The following is a 20,236-nucleotide window of genomic DNA, read 5'->3' as shown; positions in this document are numbered from 1 at the left end:
TCCATTAAACTCAAACTCTCTGTCAGGTATTCTGTTTTTTAATATTCGTAATGATTCATTTCTGGCATGTTCACACATCAGCAACAATCTGCAATTATGAGTGTGCTCTTTATTACGTAAGTCTTTCTCTTCTCCTGTACTTAGGGTATTTAAGCATTACTACGTCTGCGTGCTTTACTTCAAAAATTTCCAATGAGCCTTGGTTTCTGAATCAAAATTTTCTTGACCTTTTATTTAACTTAGAACTGTGTTCACGGGTCCTTACCATTACCACAACTACTACACAGAACACAGGTGGACGGGAGAGTACAGTATGGTTTTGTAGGCAGTGATGAGCACTTGATTGAAGCTTTTGTTCGATTACATTGGATGGAACTGGCACCTTGCTTTTACAGTGTGCAGCCCATTTTTATTTAGCTAATAGTCGCTCTTCCATTATGTTATTCCAAAAATTTCTTAAGGACCTAAACCTTTGCTCATGTATGATGGCTCATTTAGCAATTTTTCGAAGTCTCATAGGTTTTCTTTCCATTTACTACGTCGTTTTTTACAATACATCCTCCATAATTTACCCAACTCTCTTAACACCAATTATGCTGGGTTTCCTTAGAGGAGTACATGGAAGTTCTTTTACGTCTAAAACAGTGTTCTTCTAAGAACAATTTAAATTTGCCCCCTATGATCTGACTCCCATTGTCAGGTAGTATTTGTTTTGAAATGGGGCACTTTATGAAGTAATGTTTCTTTAAGCATTAGTTGTTATCATTTGCTGTAGCATTTTTTAACAGCTGTAGTCAAACCAACACACTAATGCAACAAATATGTGTTCCACTTCCTCTTCCCTTCAATAATGGTCCACAGAAATCGACGACAAATACATCCTACAGACCTTTAGGTACTGTAGGAAACAGTTGGAATTTACATCTAGGATTCATGTCTTTTAGCAACTGGTAAGATATACGACAGGATGATAGGACATCTGTTAAGATATGAGGAAATGACTTCCATCGTACTGGAGAGAGCTGCAGAGGACAAAAACTGTAGAAGAAGACAGAGATTGGAGTACATCCAGCAAATAATTGAGGACGTAGGTTGCAAGTGCTACTCTGAGATGAAGAGGTTGGCACATGAAAGGAATTTAGTGGGATGACCACCCCCCCTTCCACCCAAGAGAAGGATATACGGCCTCTAACATTAGCTCTCAGCAATCTTCCCATATTTTTACACTAACAAAATTTATTTATACAAGTTAAACATAATTTTATACCTAAATGACCATAACCATGGTGACCATAAAAAATCAACTGGTCTACTACGTATTTCCGTATACACGTCTTTCAACCATCACTTCGCAGATCGTTTCTCCAGTAAAGTGTATCTTTATAAAAATTAATCAATGGTCACTTTGTTCCTTAGGACATCTCATACTCTCTAAAGAGCTCTAGATTAGGATATGAATCTTCTTCATTTACAATGGCTAATGCTAATGTCTTTTCATTTACATCTTTGACCTTTGATTTCAAGAAATAAATAAGGAACTCTTTCCCCATTCTCACCCTCACATAATGATATTCTGAACCCATGGTTAATTTTGATAGTACCTCTGATCTGATATTTATACTACCCTCCACATAACCTATCTAAAACTCAAATTCCTGTAGCAATAATATCCATCTTTTATATCATTTATACAACAGTTTGTTTTCATTAGAAATGAGTCTCGTGGTCTGTGTATATTATAGTTCTGCATCCCACTAATAGATACTGAAATCTTTTACATCCCCATACCACAGATAATGCCCCTTTTTTGTGACAGTATGATTCAGTTTGTGCTTCTCCCAAACTCGGCTAGTAAATGTCATATTTTGTTGGTTCCCTTTAGCATCACTAATGTTCGCTTGAAAGATTTCATAAACATTACCTTAGGATGAAGAATCCAAAGACATCTGAAAGAATTCGACACTTTTCAGATGCTGCAATAGGTTGACATTCATCAGTTCCATTTTTACAGTGTCAAAAATTCCAACCTACTGTTGACCTCATTGCCACTTAGCTTTTTCCATCAACAAGTATGAAACCCAACATGCAACTTAAATGCTTAACTTGCTGGTAGCTAAAAGAGTTTTCCACAGTTTTACTGTGATTATGTCCTCTAAAAAGGTTTGTAATATCTCTTCTAATACGTCCATATGTTCACTTCTTGAGATAATCATGACATCATCAATGTATAATAATGTTTTCGACAATAGACTGGTAGCTAAAGCTTGATCCAAAACCCTCATCGACTCTCTTACTGATATATTTAACCCAAATGATAAAACTATGAATTGGCAGGATTGTCATTAAAATAGAATGGCGTGATGAGTCTAGAACTGAGATGTAAAGGGACTTGCCAACAGCGAAGGGTCAGATCCATAAAGCACATGTATTTGATGCCTTCTAGTTTCACGAATGTTTCTTCAAAAAGAATAAGGTTCTTTCTTTCCTTTTCACTACTTTGATTAAGATTATGGGCATCAAGTGCAAGATATACATTTTTCTATTGTATTTTGTCTACTAGTAGAGGATTGTTACAAGGACTTGACTTCCTTTCAGTAATGTCTTTGTCAAGCCTTTTGCTGGTCTCTAGACTTGCTGCCTTCTTTGAAGCAAAAGGTACAGGATAGGGCTGAACGAAAAAGTCTTGCCGTCCATAAATTTTAGCTTACATTCATTGCCACGTATGGCCTCAGGTTCATTCCAAAAGAGTTTCTTGTAATGTACAAGTATTTTCAGTAATTCCTCCTTCTCATTGCTAGATAATATTGAACTTGTTCTAAAATTTTGTTTTCGAGTTCTTTGTTTGTCATCATCAATGTGCCTGTAACCTGAAAACCTTACATAATCAGTATTTTGCAGATCATTTATTGGTTTTCTGCTTATTCTTCACTCTGAATGCTACCAACAAAGGGGACCCTATCTGGTTTGTCCAAATAAGATATTACCAACTTATTATGTGCAAAGTCTAACATGGCTTGATATTTGTTCAACCATTCGAATCCCACCAGTAGAGGAATACTCAAATTCTAAATAATTAGGAAACTGTGATCATGTATTACGTTTCCAATTTAAGAAGTTACCAAAACCATCTCTATTACAGCTTTTCCTCTACAGCCAGCTATAACAGTAGTGTGTACTCCCGTCACAGAGAATGTGGGGTATTTTTCTTTTCCTTCTACTTGATCGAACAAACCTTAGCTTATAACACTACAACTCTGTGTATGATCATACATTTTCTACGTGTTTTAGGAAGTTTGTTTTATTAGTTGTGCTGAACATTATTCTTGTAAATGTATTGTAAAGTTACGCATGGAATGCTAACATTTTGTATGTAGGCACGCTGGCGTAGTCAGGGAAAAACTATTGTCAAAGAGTACAACAAATTCTAAATGCATTATCGCTGCGAGCGCGCCAAAAAAGTAGCAGTTCGGAGTCGCGAGGAGACTGTTGTTGTCGTTGGTTTGTGTAGCCCCCGGTGTGACTATGCAAAAGTGCGGAGATAAAAAGTCTGTTTGCAAAGTGCGGAGCAGTGAAAACTGAAATGGTTGTTTTGGCGAATGTTTACTATGGGCAAACTATGTGTATGGCATTTATTGGACACATAACATCAAGAGTACTGTGGGCCGCTGTTATTGGCTATGGTATGGCAAGAAGATCAACCTGTGCTCTAGTTTACCGCTAAATGAAGTAGCTCGACAAACCAACGGCATCACAAAGTGAAGTAAGATCTAGACTTTTTATAACTAGAAGTGTAATTGGCTGACCAGCGTAGTTGGAATTTTATTGCTTAAATAACATTGTTTTCGTAGATATTGTCACGTAAATAATTTTCCTATGTCGTTATACAAGTAGTATCCATCCCATCCCTTTGTACGAACCAAGATAATCAGAAAATGAACTGAAACAGAAGTGAACATTAATTTATTAGAGTATCAAAACATAATTTTTCCAATTTTTGGACGCTACGTAATAATGAAATCTTTGGCTGAGTAGGTCAGAGATAGAATGATGCAAAAGCCAGTATTAATTCATATGCTAAAAATAGAATAACTTCGATGATAAAAAATTGGTACCAAAACTTTACATAAATTGGACCCTGAACTTCACTGTCAGAGCACAGTTTCTAATTTATAGCTTGTGACGTTATTTATAACTTTTATTACAAAGAAATATCAGAGTAACTGCTAGGTAAATGACAGTCCTTACCAATGAGAAAATTCAAACAACCTTTCTGCTGCTACAATTACGACAGTCAGTATTACTATGACTAACGTAACAAGAAGTTCCAGGACACAGCCAGTAAACAACCTTACTTCAATTGATCTTTGAAAATTAATATAATATGTTGTATGTGTTTGCTGTTTGATTATTATCTGACTACTGTGACATGTGTGGTGTGAAGTACTCAAAAGTGTGCGTTAGGTACTGTCTACGTCATGGCGCCTGTAACTATTCTTGTTTGCGAGTATAAAGTTCAGTTTCGACTTCATTATTCTTGTTCTGGCGAGGAACTGGGGACCGATTGTTATTTTCATTAATGACACACTTTGAAAACCTTTTTCCCAAAATTTCCACTACCTACTGTTTGTTAAAGATTAGTTTACGTAATAAAAATATGTGAAAATAGCCGAACTTCGTTTCTAATCGTCATTGCTAAAGTACTGAGCAGTGACGATTCGCTGTAACTTCATCTACTTCTCTCGGTTTTGCATTATTCTTCGGAGCAGATGCCTTTTCCCCGCAGATTAGTGATTTTAGGTACCCGGTCATATAGAAAAACCAAATTAGCTGGAGTGGTAGGTGGGTTATAAGCTCAACACCCTGATGTCCCTATCTGAAACTAAGACGATGTTCACAGTTCAATTTCCAACATTTCCTACCATTAATGGTTTAGTAAGCTCATCTTCTTGCCAGATTTCTTTCCTCCCTCAACATTCTTTCTTTGTGTAATCTCTGCATTCCTAATTTTTACCTAGTCTTACTCCTTATTGGTCTCATGTCTGACCCCTCCCGTGACACCCTTGTCCCAACAGGACACAGATCGTTGGATGAATTCCTGTAATATTGCGCCTGTTGATTGTGTATGTTTTGGTTGAGGTTTCCTCAATAGTTGAACTTCGTTCTTTTTATTGCACAGTTCTGAGTATTCAGTGTTTCCAGTTCTCTTTTCAAATTCTTATTTTCATTTTGCATACCATTTTTATTTCTCCTGGACCATTGCTCTTCTCCCCTTTCATTGAGAATTTCTAGTTGTACTAGATAATTTAATACGTCACTGACTTTAGCACACTCTTTCCCCAACAACCTTTTCTGTGCTGGGACATGCAATGGATTTTTTTTTCTCGAATAAGCTGGCTTTCGGAATGAAATTTTTACTCTGCAGCGGAGTGTTGACTGATATGAAATTTCCTAGAAGATTAAAACTGTGTGCCGTATCAAGACTCGAACTCAGGACCTTCGCCTTATATTCATTTTGTACGTTATTGTTCGTTGTATTTGGTCGTAGCGAACGTCACATAACATCTCCTGAAGTTCGTTGTTGATCGCTTGACTCAGATTTTTATTAAAGAGACCAGCCAGTTCTCAGACCGAACACGCTGAGCTACCGCGCCGGTGACTGAGCTACCCAAGCACGACTCATGACCCGTCCTCACAGCTTTACTTCCGCCAGTACCTCGTCTCCTACCTTCCAAACTACACAGAAGCTCTCCTGCGAAACATTGCATGGGGGCTTAATTATAATGCAATAATTTTAGTAGCTGTTGGCCTTGAGTAGTGTTAGTACGCAATCTGACCGCATAGAATAACAATAAAGAATGAAAGGAAATTTCCGTTAACACAATTGATTAATTAAGTCCCCAGCAACTATAAAAGCTACGAAACAACAAAGCATAAGTGTAACTGTTCTGTGTGTGGAAGTGTGATTCAACGTACACGTATCTGGCACAGTTCTTCCTCAATACGACAAGATATTTTAAACACCATTTACAATGAAGTAATTAAAAAACGAGAAATTGCACATAGAAACCAGAATTACATTCTAATACATTAACACAAGCCAGATGCTTTGTTGACTGAACCTGTGACCAAGAGGCGTTGTTATTTAGGAAATTTGAAATAAAAATTTTTTTTGTTACCTTCATATACACTCCTGGAAATGGAAAAAAGAACACATTGACACCGGTGTGTCAGACCCACCATACTTGCTCCGGACACTGAAAGAGGGCTGTACAAGCAATGATCACACGCACGGCACAGCGGACACACCAGGAACCGCGGTGTTGGCCGTCGAATGGCGCTAGCTGCGCAGCATTTGTGCACCACCGCCGTCAGTGTCAGCCAGTTTGCCGTGGCATACGGAGCTCCATCGCAGTCTTTAACACTGGTAGCATGCCGCGACAGCGTGGACGTGAACCGTATGTGCGGTTGACTGACTTTAAGCGAGGGCGTATAGTGGGCATGCGGGAGGCCGGGTGGACGTACCGCCGAATTGCTCAACACGTGGGGCGTGAGGTCTCCACAGTACATCGATGTTGTCGCCAGTGGTCGGCGGAAGGTGCACGTGCCCGTCGACCTGGGACCGGACCGCAGCGACGCACGGATGCACGCCAAGACCGTAGGATCCTACGCAGTGCCGTAGGGGACCGCACCGACACTTCCCAGCAAATTAGGGACACTGTTGCTCCTGGGGTATCGGCGAGGACCATTCGCAACCGTCTCCATGAAGCTGGGCTGCGATCCCGCACACCGTTAGGCCGTCTTCCGCTCACGCCCCAACATCGTGCAGCCCGCCTCCAGTGGTGTCGCGACAGGCGTGAATGGAGGGACGAATGGAGACGTGTCGTCTTCAGCGATGAGAGTCGCTTCTGCCTTGGTGCCAATGATGGTCGTATGCGTGTTTGGCGCCGTGCAGGTGAGCGCCACAATCAGGACTGCATACGACCAAGGCACACAGGGCCAACACCCGGCATCATGGTGTGGGGAGCGATCTCCTACACTGGGCGTACACCACTGGTGATCGTTGAGGGGACACTGAATAGTGCACGGTACATCCAAACCGTCATCGAACCCATTGTTCTACCATTCCTAGACCGGCAAGGGAACTTGCTGTTCCAACAGGACAATGCACGTCCGCATGTATCCCGTGCCACCCAACGTGCTCTAGAAGGTGTAAGTCAACTACCCTGGCCAGCAAGATCTCCGGATCTGTCCCCCATTGAGCATGTTTGGGACTGGATGAAGCGTCGTCTCACGCGGTCTGCACGTCCAGCACGAACGCTGGTCCAACTGAGGCGCCAGGTGGAAATGGCATGGCAAGCTGTTTCACAGGACTACATCCAGCATCTCTACGATCGTCTCCATGGGAGAATAGCAGCCTGCATTGCTGCGAAAGGTGGATATACACTGTACTAGTGCCGACATTGTGCATGCTCTGTTGCCTGTGTCTATGTGCCTGTGGTTCTGTCAGTGTGATCATGTGATGTATCTGACCCCAGGAATGTGTCAATGAAGTTTCCCCTTCCTGGGACAATGAATTCACGGTGTTCTTATTTCAATTTCCAGGAGTGTATATTGACGAAAAATACACTGTGATCGTTGCAACATCCCCAATCGAACAGCATCTGCTGTCTCGCCCAACAGAACAACTGCACACGACATGCCCTCAACTAGTACTGCTATCGACATCCTCTCAACAAGCACTGCCCACGGCAACCTCTGAACTACTACTGCGCCAGTGGAGGCGGCGGAATAATACTCTTTGGCGCAATCTCTGGCGCTGTGACTCAGTGTGGCCACCTTTCAACATGCAGAACTAGCACTCCTGGAAGAAAGGATATTGCGGAGACATGGCTTTGCCACAGCCTGGGGGATGTTTCGAGAGTGAAATTTTCGCTCTGCAGCGGAGTGTGCACTGGTATGAAACTTCCTGGCAGATTAAAGCTGTGTGCCGGACCGAGACTGGAACTCGGGACCTTTGCTTTTCGCGGGCAAGAGCACTTGCCAGCGAAAGGCAAAGGTCCTTAGTTCGAGTCTTGGTCCGGCTCACAGTTTTAATCTGGCAGGAAGTATCAAGCTGGTTTTCGTCTACAGGAATATCTAAAATTTTCCACTATTTAGATGCCACTTAAAATAACGTTTATATCCCCTTATTTTCTGCCACAAGGATTTGGATGTGAGAGTTTTAGAGAGAGATTTTCCTGATCACCTGCAGACCAATATTCTTCTTTAAACACTCTACAAAATATATGTCAGTTAATAAATTCATCGATATTGAACAACCCCCGGTTTCTCGCCTCTCCGCTCAATTGACCAACAGCATGCTGTATTCTTTTGTTTTTGTGCCATGGTTTGGGGAGCACACTTCAAAATGATCTTAAAAATAGCTCCGAATATATTCCATTACCCGGTTTAAATATCGGTATCTTTCTTGCCAATCCGTTTCCACTCACAATCTGCCATTCATCCCTGAAGTCCTTTACCGCACTTGCAATCCATTTACATCGTTCTCTCACTTATTTTTCTTTGCGCTTCTCACTAGAACTGCCTACATTTACATTAAGGAGACTACTCGTGGGATTCTCCTCTGGTATTTGTTGAAATGTCATGCCAGTGGCTGACCTACTTACATTTTCTACAACTACTCTTTGTCCTTCCTTATAAAGCTTAGAATGGCTATAGCTGACCCCTTACTCCAGGGATAGATATAGATTCTAAAACTGTGTTCCTTATTCTCTAAATCTATTCTAGCTCTTTCTCGTTGTATTTTAATATTCTGTAGCTGTCCCTGTAGGTGTTCTACAGACTTTTCTGCTTTTTAAGGTTATCGTCGTATAGTATAGGACTATACGATTTAATGTTGTCCAAAGACGCCGTTAACTCTTCCCTTAACTCTTTTACGTTATCATTGGCACCTTTTTGGACTTCGTTAAGCGTTTCCTCTAGATTTTTACTGAACATGACATTAAAAATAATAAACTGTTATGCTAATTTACGTATCTTTTTATTCATTAGTTCTTTCTCTAATTTTGACTACTGAATGTGATTATCTAGTCTTGCTGTGTTATTATCCATAATTTCCAAGAGTTCTCCTTTAAATTTTACTATTTCTTCTGTCATTTCAGTTAACTTTAAAATACTATTAGCTATGCTGTCCCTCATCTCTGTTTTTATTTCATTATTACTAACAGCAAAAACTTGTTTCATGTTATCATCCTGCCTACTTGCCATTTCTTGCATTTTACTAACCTCCCTATTCACCAATTCTTCCATTTTATTTTCATGCCTGGTTACAGTTTTTCCCATTTCACTATCTTGTCTATTCACCAATTCTTCCATTTTATTTTCATGCCTGGTTACAGTTTTTCCCATTTCACTATCTTGTCTATTCACCATTTCTTCCATTTTACCTAACATTTCTGTTCTTATTTCTGTAATGATAGCCACCAAACTAACAATATTTCCTTTATTGCTTTTTCTTGTCTATCGGCTTTACCTGACAGTTGCAGTTCCTCTATAACACGGTAAAAATCAGATGAAGATCCTAGTGGTCCCATTTTGAGTAATTACAGCTACAAGTTATTCTCACAAAATTTATACTACCCTCAGGGCAAATTAAATACTACTATTTCAGTTAAAGGGTAGTTCCTATAATATATTTCAATTATCTCTTCTAATTCCCTGATCTCAAAATATCTCTTTAAGTAAGTTATAATAGTCACTTCACAGTCAATGAGTGTTCAGCCAACAGTCCACTAATCAATCTCAGTCACTGCTTCTATTACGATCCATCGAGCTAGTAGCAAATCAAATGCGACTGGTGTAGCGGGAATGCACTTCCTAGATCCCGTGATTGTCCCATTGCATTGTGCTGGCAGGGAGATGGTTCAACGCTGGAGACTGTGACGGCACTGACACGAAGTGTTGGCCTCTGATGCTCGACTAGTCATATTTTTATCGCTGTCTGTAAAAAAGAAAGTCTCTTTTCCCCTCCAAAACTGGCCTCTTACACTTTTCTTGCATCTTTGTTGTTAGTTTTGAAATCGTCAAATTTTCATTTGAGTAAAGTAATACATTTATTGACCACGATAGGCAGAGCTAGGCCTGTTTAGCAGTGTGTATGTATTCTCAATTAAATATTTATTGGACATGAAGCACCCAGGCCGTGGAATAACATTTTACACTTCCTGAGAAACTCCCTCAAGCAAAAATTCAGTACAATTTCGCTGACCTTCTACATTTTTAAGTTAGAAGAACCTCCAATTAAAAAATTTAAACCGATTCAATTGGACTGTAATTCTTACATATTCCTTATGGGCTTTCAAAAGATAAATGCCATAACACAATTATGTACAATCGCCTTCCAAAGGCCAAAACTTAACTAATTCAAGTATTTAAAACTCAGTGCCACATGTCCAGACAGTCGTTACTTTAACGGGAGAAAGCTCTGTTTCATTGTGATCCAACACAATCGCCAATTAGTCATGCCCCTACATTACCATAGCCTCCACATATCATCAACAGCAAAATCACAAAATACGTCAAGGTTTCCGGCAACGCATGAAAATTCCTTAAACGCTAAAATACAAAATAAACGGATGAACTAAAAGGGCTCCTGCTTGGTTTAAAACTTTAACCCAAAAATACACGGTCAATTATGCTATTAATGAACAAAGTGAAGGAGTCCCAAGACTAATTATTATCGCTTAAGGTCCTCTGAATGGCACAATAGTTTACAAGTATTTAAACTCGACAACGACAACAACTAGTTCCTGCCATACAACTCTCAGAGAATATAATATGTACCAGTTCGCTTCATCGCCCCTAGTCCACTGACAACAGCTTCCAAAGACAATTGTAACGTAAGTCGTAAAATTATCAAATACAAAATTTGCGACTATAAACCAGGTTGACGGTGGGTAACAGTTTTATGTTTGCTGACCAAGTTCACTAACTCACATCTAACAAGCAAAAAATAAGTGCTCATTAAATTAAATAAATCTACCCTGGGTCCACCACATTTACGGCAGATTTCCAAGCTTCCGCAGCTTTTAGCGAAATCGGAAGGAGATCCAATACATGGCCACATACCCATCCAAGGAACAGCAATGACTCCTCCCAAGGCACTACACCCGAAGGCAATGCATCCACTTACTTCCCGAAATGAACCCTCGTGGTGCCTTCCTGTTCTCTTCATGGATTGTCAATTGCTTTCAACCGGCCAGCGAACCCCGCACTTCTCACTGAGCCTCTTTCTGTCTCTGTGTGTGCAGTCGCGGAAGCACTTCTCTATACTCGCTCTCCGTCACCGACCCGACTACCACACACACTGTCGTCCGACAATTGTCCACAGTACTCACTTCGTTCACTCCATTGCCTGCGCACATGCGCCCCATCGTCAATTTGACTTCACAAGTGTGCTGAGTAACGCCACGCATCCAACCTGCCAATCACTGATCAAAGATCATCTTGACCCAACGGCCATATCGATACGACACACACCGCGGCTGAAGCTTGATCTTCTTCTTCTGACTTGCATCTTGTTTCTTCTGAGCATACCTTCTCTCTTCCATATGTATCTTGTTCCCTCACGTTTATTATTTTTTGATTACTTTTTTATTGTTTCGAAATCTGTGTCCACAATTTTTTTCGGTCTAAAAGGTCGCCATATTGCATTGGGACCCATGTTGCAGTGGTACCACCCTCCAGCTGTGAGACAGTAGCTCAAAGACTATGTGATATTGGACTTAATATCAATATCTTCGTTTTATGATCGAAACTGCTAATTCCCTTAAGTCCGCACTTCACTGTAATCCAAAGAGTTCAAATATACCTATGCAGAATTTTTTATCGCTTTTGCGATTAACTTGTAGGCCCAAACACTTTCTTTTTACAGTAATAAATTTCAAAATTCACAATCAGACTAATACATACTAATAGCTCTGTTGATCCCTTTCCAAGGCAACCAATGATCCTACTACCCGACTCTCCTGCAATTTTGTGCTTTCCCAGTATGCAGACTGTCTACATTTCAATTATGTTTATGCTAATATTTAAAGATCTTGTTTTCAATTTAATAGTTGTTATTAATAAATACATATTGTACTTTTTAAGGCGGGACACATTTTGCTGTCCTTCAGTCGGATAAAAAGTCCATTCATCAATGAAAACTCTGGTTTACTGTAATATTTGATTTTCAAAGAAATGAGTGGTATTGCACTTTTTGTAGCATCTGGCATCTGGCATCTGGACATTACATTTCACATTATTAAATTCTCATTTTAATAAATTCATGATAAATTATAGGCATTAATTACTTAGGATGATATCTATTTTCGCAAAAAGCAGCAACACCGTAACACGTTTCTTCCGACGAATTCGCAACGATTTATTAACAGCAGATTACAGAGTCTACCACGTATTGAAAATTGTGAAATTAACTTGACCGTGGCTTGTACAACATATAAATATAAACTCTGCATACAGACTTAACTTATTTCATCACATACAACATTTTCTTCTATTTTTACACTGTTATAATAGTTATCACAGTAATTAAATGCAGCTTCAGGCATCTTCTTATGCTACACGGCAGTCGACTCCGGGAAGATTACACACCGCTGCACAAACTCATCGTACAGCGTGGAAAATTGCTGTCGGTTCATATTTATTTGCTGTGGTTACTCTTGCAACAAAAGAAAAAAAACGTATTCAAACATCATGTAGTCTTTTCTATTTAAAGTTCAACCAATATGCATTTGTTAACCAATACTAAAATGAAATGCTAATGTGACTCACCACGTAATTTAGAGGTGGCTCTAGTACTATTCATATGGCTCATGAGTGATCAGATTCTCACTCATTTCAGTCTTATTGGTGAAACTCTACTAATTGGCGTTTATCTTCACATGTGGATAGTTAGAGGCGGACAAGTTCAAGTAGGAGCGTACAAATTCTGTTGTTCTCTTGTATGCATAGTATTTGTACGAATGGAAGTAACTGTGAGGAGATACTTTCAGAAATGCAACGTCGCGAGAACATTTGTAACCAGACTGAAATTTTTGGAAGAGTGTGACAATAATGGATATAACTTGTTCATTGGTTATATTTCATCTGTTTTTTCATGTAGCAGGACAAGAGCACACCCATTGTTACGCAGGTAGTATCGGAATGCATTCCAAGGGCTATTTGTGAGGATCGGCACGACTGGACAGAGAGAGAAAGGGCAGGAGGGGATATTAATAGGGGTACGGTGAGATGGAGAGGGAAAGGGAAAGAAGAGATGGATAGACAGAAGTGGAAGTAGGAGATGGACAGAGAGGAAGGAGGAACTGGACAGATAGGGGTTGGGAGGAGGAGGGGATGGACGGCTAGAGATGGGAAATGAGATGGATAGAGAGAGAGGAGGCATGAGTTGATGGACAGATAGAGAGGCACGAGGAGGAGATTGACAGAGAGAGAGAGGCAGAGGGGATGGAGTGAGCAAGGGGGAGGAGAACGTTGGCAGTGAGAGGAGGAGCAGGTTGAGGTGCAGAACACGGGTTAAAGATGGAGAGGGGTAATGTGTAAGTGCAGAAGGAAGAGATGGAGCAGGAGACGGACAAAGAGAGGAGTTAGAGAAGGTGGACAGAGGTGGGAGTAGGAGATGGACAGAGAAAATGAGAGAAGACCGACAGAAAGTGGGCCAGGAGGCGATAGCAGAGGCGGAGAAAAGGGGGAGATGGTCAGAGAACGGGAAACAGGAATGAAATATGAGGAGGAAGAGTTGCACAGAGAGATTGGAGGGGGGGGGGGTGAAGACGAGATAGAAAGAGGTATGGGGGAAGAAGGAAATGAAAATAGGAGGGCGGAGAAGAACATGGACAGAGAAAGAGGGGAGGGGGAGATGTGTGCAGTATACAAGGGTGATGTAACCGTTTCAGTGGCTTGAGTTTTGGAAATAACATGTTAGTGATAGTTTGCAAGCACAGGATAAGAGGTCTCTTAAACCAACCTGTAATAAATCCCATACATTCACGAAAATTAACATCAGTCATCTTAGAATGTTGCTTGCATAGTCAGATTGGGGCACAACAGTCAGCAACTAGGTGCACTAAAGTGAGAACTGTGGAATGCAGATACGTTACGTCAGCTCCACATGAGGGATTATCCGATTAATGGGCCGTGGCGCTCAATGCGAGAATTTCGGGGGATCGGGTCGAGAAACTAGCCGGGAGGGATCGGAGTTGCAACGTGAACGATGAAGGCGTGCGGACGGGGGCCGCGAGAGGGAATCGAGAGGAGTGCTGCGGGCCCGCACGGGGTGTGGAGACCAGCCCGGGGTCGGTCGGCTGCTGCTGCCTTGGTCGGCTACGGTTGTCCTTCGCTGAAGTGGTCCGCGGATCTATGAAGTGGTGGCCTCGTGTCTACTGATACCACTGAGAACGCTGCCTGATGTGACCAATTCCAGCAATAGAAAACGGTGAGCCTTGCTGCACATCGGACAAACCTGGATGTAACAGTGTTTATGCAGTGGCGAATTTGATCACACGTTGGCTGCGAATGTTCCTTATCAATAGAGTTTAATGCTAGGAAATATGTATGCTGGTTATTGGCCTGACAAGTGTAGTAGGCTCAAGCATGTGCACGTGACTTCGTAGTATAGATTGGTCAGCTGAATCACATAATCTAGTCTCTTCGCATTCACAACTGTAAATGCTCCCTTGCCTTGTCGTGCTTGCTGTAATATTACATACGTTGAATCTTACTAATGCAGACTGGCAGTATGATAGTACATTGTTTTCATTCTTGTCAGATAACGGAGTTTATCTTTGTGTCAATGCTCATGTGCCAAGCGACTCTTTAAACAATATAAGATTTCGGTGTGGCCAACTACTGCTCCGTAGTAGTTTTAGTACGTTACTCCATGTTGTTGGGCAAGCAATTCAAGCTGTTTATGGCGGTCCAACTGGTCTGGGGCGATCAGTTGATGGAGGAAGGAAATTGCACAATGCAGTAACCGTATTTGTAATATTGCTGTGACAAAGGATGACGGGTCTACGTCTTGGCCTTGGATTACTTTGGACTAAGTTACGTTCATAACAGTTGTGTTAAAGTTATTATATTCAAACGTTGTTAAAGAGCCTCGCTTGATTTGCTGTCTTTAAGTGCATGCCTAAAAAAATGGTTCAAATGACTCTAAGCACTATGGGACTCAACATCTGAGGTCATCAGTCCCCTACACTTAGAACTACTTAAACCTGACTAACCTAAGGACATCACACATATCCCTGCCCGAGGCAGGATTCGAACCTGCGACCGTAGCAGCAGCGCGGTTCCGGACTGAAGCACATCGAACCTCTCGGCCACAGCGGCCGGCTGTGTGCCTAACAGTGTTTCCTTACATTTTATGCGAGTGCACGAAATTCATTTAATCATGTTTTAATCTCTCTAAATTATTGCTAGCCAGTTACAGAATGTGGGTTTTACGATTTTATCCAGTCTTGTGTTGGTACCCTTGGTATTACAAATTTAATTAGTCATTGTTAGCGTCACGTTTTGGCACCGATTGAGGGAGTTGCTAGTAGTTCAACATGTTGATTGCCTTAATAATTGCTAAATATATAAAGCAAATAACGTTTTCTTGTGATTTGTTAAAGCTAATCTTTATCTTTTTTAAGACATCATTGTTTTAAACATACCTGAGATTGTTCAAGCTGAGCGAGGCCAAAAAAATTTGTTTCCTTAAAATTTCATTATCATAAATACATGCTATATCGAATTAAGATTACCAATTATATAAATTTTCTGTTAAAATTTTCAATCGTTAGTGGTGTTGCTGTTGTGTTACCCTTGGTTCTCCTACCACACCACAGCCCTTGTGCTGGCCTTTACCTTCCCCGTGGTAAAACCCTTTTCAGTTTCCTCTGATGGCCGGCCGGTGTGGCCGTGCGGTTAAAGGCGCTTCAGTCTGGAACTGCGTGACCGCTACGGTCGCAGGTTCGAATCCTGCCTCGGGCATGGATGTGTGTGATGTCCTTAGGTTAGTTAGGTTTAATTTGTTCTAAGTTCTAGGCGACTGATGATCTCAGAAGTTAAGTCGCATAGTGCTCAGAGCCATTTGAACCATTTTTTTTTCCTCTGATGCTGATGCATAACTTTGATTTCCGGCTAGTGTTTCCTGCCACATTTTGTGGATTGGAGAACGGTCGAAATTTTACACCAAGTTTTATTTGTGTTAAGTCTGAGTTTTACCTTTTCCTGACAAAATATCGTCTTGTTATCGTAGTGTTCATCTGATCAGTGCGACCCTAGAACGTGGAATGCATTTTGAACACTGAACTGGTTCCAGTACTCTGCTGGTCACGGTTTTGCACCAGCAAAATTTAAATCAGTAGTATTTATAAGAACAGAGGCTTTTGCGGCTGTTGTCGATGACGTTAAAAGTTCTTGATATGTGTTCCGCGTTATTCTAGGAGAATCAACATTTCGGCCTTCCTGCTGCGGCTCTCTTCTGGCAGCTGGCTACACATTGTGATGCACTGTAATTGTACTGTTTCGTGGAGAATATTCATTTATCACCATCCTACATTTATCAAAAAATGGTTCAAATGGCTCTGAGCACTATGGGACTTAACATCTTAGGTCATCAGTCCCCTAGAACTTAGAACTACTTAAACCTAACTAACCTAAGGACATCACACACATCCATGCCCGAGGCAGGATTCGAACCTGCGACCGTAGCAGTCCCGCGGTTCCGGACTGCAGCGCCTAGAACCGCAAGTCCACCGCGGCCGGCCACCAAATTTATCACCATAAATTTTTACTAAAAGCATCAAAGCAAGCGAAATGTCCGAGAGACATTCGAAACTGCTGAAAGACAGAACAGTTTTAATAATTACGACGAATTTAATCTGCCTGCTACGTAGCTGCTTGCCCTTAATTAGGTAGGCCATATACGATGTGGTTATAATCACACTTTCGCTACTCGAGAGGGCTCCCATGAAAACGAGTGAACGTAGGACAATTAAAGTTTGTGGAAACATGTTTAATGACACGCGCATGGGAAATAACGAATTAACTATTGGAAGAAAAACATTTTAATTCCCACTTGAGAAAGTAACATTTTGTAATTGCTTACCAAGTATAGTCCCACGCTACAAACACTGGTCAATGTGAAGGTCATCTGCATCGAAGACAGCCTGGAATTGCACTAGAGATACCATTTCCTAATTATTCGCAGCACTTTTTAACGATGGACCGTGGAACGTTCAGCTGTCGTGACACAGGTCTTGCGCTGCTTGAAGATCATACATTGCGTTCTGAACCATGGTAACAGTAGCCTCTACAACAATTTGTGGCGCAATTGGCTGTGGGCCTCTCCCAGCGCCAGTTCCCAAATCGGCTCTTAATTCGAAATTCCGAATCATGTTCTGCAACCCCTGTGCGGAAAGAGGACCCCTTCATATTCCTTTAATGCGTCGGTACTCGAAAAGAGCAGCAGAACTATTGCTGTTGTTCTGATAAAAGAGCTTTACGACTAAAGCGCTGTTCGCCTTGTCCAGATCCGTGTCGATTGTCTGCAACTGTAATGCACACTGAGGTCGTAGGTGAAGTCGCACGTGATTGGCTGATCAATTGCGACGCCATGTTTTGCCAAGGAGTCTTTCGATTCGTATATTCACACTGCATTCCGGTGTCGAAATAGTGTTAAAGACTTGTGAAAACTACTGCAGTGTATTTGAGTTATTTTTGGATTAATTACCCACTCTGTACGTGCTCTGCGTATGTCTCACGAATTAACTCGAAAAACTCCGATTTGAATATTAGTGAATTTCCAAGCGCTGCCAACTACAAAACACGTTGCCCATATGCACATAATACGCTGGTAGTTGAATGTGTAGCATCACAGTTTGGTGACTATGAAACTGTTGATGTGATTCTCGCAAGTTGAAACTTTTCTTTTTAGTTTTATTTAAATTACATATTTATTGTCAAATGGAAATGATGATAAACAAATATTGTATGATCGTTTTCTAATAACGATAATAACGTATAATAGGAGTAGTGGAAGGAGGGTTTAAACACTGCGATAATTACGCGAAGTATGTGAAGAATATGCACCGTCAGGAAAAGTGCTCTTACAACACAACATTCTTTCCCAAGCGAGCCGCAAACTATGTCTGGCATTGCTGAAATGGTGACCAGGTACCGCCACATCCATAATATTCTCCTGACTTGGTCTCTTTAATTTCGGCAGGCCCTTCTCGAAGCACAATTTTTTTTTTTTTTCAGTCTGTCGCACCCACTGTAGGACAGTTGCTCGCAGTTCCTGGAAGTCTGCGAAATGATGTCTCCACAAGCCCCGAATAGGTGGTAATCAGAAGGGGCCAAGTCGGGAGAATACGGTAGGTGTGGCAATACCTGAAATCCCTTTTCAGCGATGGCAGCTGCGGTTTTCTGACTTATATGGGGACAAGTGTTGTCGTGTTCCAAGAGCACTTTTTCGTGATGGTACACGGTCTCCACACACCGTCACCGATCGCCTGTGAACATACACAGTGTTTATAACCCTTCTTTCAAGGAAATCACGTCGTCTAGCGCTGTCATTGATGACAAGATTCCATGATATTCAGTTGTATCTGGGAAAACGGGTAGCACTGCGCAGGCGTTACAGTTCTAGTGACGGTTCTGCCACCTACGGTTAGACCAGAGCACTATATACTTGCAGCTGTAATGATAGATCGAATGTCGCACCACGAATGACGGGAAAAAATAAAATTGAAATAAATATAGAACACCCTTCGTACTTTTAACATCCTCTCCAGCGGTGGTGTAGCGGCACGGTAATACATCTAGCTCGTATTTTCCGGGCATACATTGATTTAAGACGTGAGTGACCCGTCCTCAGAGTTTTTAGACTGCTGTACAAGTGGAGGCAGACTGCTCTGCGGTCGAGCTGAGCCGCTGTGAGGCCTCCCCTTCGTTCTGCCCTGGCCTTCCACCCCACGCCACCCCTGGCACCGCCTGGATATTCACGAAAGGGCACGCTGCTCGCTGCTCCAGAGACGCACTTCCTGTGCGCCTCCTCGCTTTCTTCAACTTTCGCACAAGTTCCAGTAATAAAAGTTCTCATTAATACCTCTTCCCAGTCAGCGAGCGCCTCGCGACCAGAATAAAACACCGAGGATGTTCTTAAAAAAGTTCATTAGAGATGACGCATGACGTCATTAGCAGCGGCGCGCTGTAATTATGGGAGAAGGGGCTGGGATTAAAGGAGGGCCGTCGGGAAGCGACAAAGAAGAGTCCCCATTAAAAATAAACCTCCACCGCCGCCTTAGCAATTTTCGCAGTAGCTCTCATGAATATTTAATCACATATATGTTAACGAGAAAGTAATTACCTTCTTTCTGGAGCTGTGCGGCAGTATCTATCCAATTCCTCCCGCCCATAAAACTGCAAGCTTCAACGAAAGGGCAGCCTTAGCACTTTCTCCAGGAGACTGCGCCAGAATAACACAAATCTCTAAAACGCTGCTGGAATTAAACACAACGCTACATTTCCTTCTTTGATTTTCCGGCTGCGACACAGACATTTTATTACAGAAGATACCTCGGGTCACCACCTGAATTGACCTACCACTTAATTACCCTGAATGTTTGCTCGAAAAGAAAAACAATCAGTGGATAGGCTTCAATTCAGGAGAAATTAATGAAATTTTAATTACCTAGATAATTCTTGATTAATTCTGTAGGAGAATTAGCTTGGGGAAGACTTAACTGCTAAGGTCATCAGTCCATAAACTAGCTTGGGGAAAAAAAATCACACAAGTGTGAGCTAAGCTAACCTAGGAGAGCGTCGATAGGGAATTGGTAAATAGCTGGTGACTTTACTGAGGATCAGAAATGACTTTTGTTACATATAATTTCATGATTAAATATTTAAAAGGGGTGCACATGAACAAACGTATATTTAACAGAAAAACCTTAACCTACCATGGAGTTGTTGGTACTGAACTTTGTTGCTGAAAAGGTCCAAAATGCATACATGAATAACACGAAATTTGAAATTTGAAATCGGGAGTCCCATGGGAAAACTGGGTTACACACTCACACATTCGGACTAACCATTCATCACAGAGAAAGAAGTCGTTCAATAATTTAATAAGGGAAACAAGATCCAAATTGGATTAGAGAGAGACTACCTTCGATGGTCGAAAACT

The sequence above is a fragment of the Schistocerca serialis genome, chromosome 1, assembly GCF_023864345.2.
Source record: "Schistocerca serialis cubense isolate TAMUIC-IGC-003099 chromosome 1, iqSchSeri2.2, whole genome shotgun sequence".
NCBI lineage: Eukaryota > Metazoa > Arthropoda > Insecta > Orthoptera > Acrididae > Schistocerca > Schistocerca serialis.
This window is presented reverse-complemented; position numbering follows the sequence as displayed.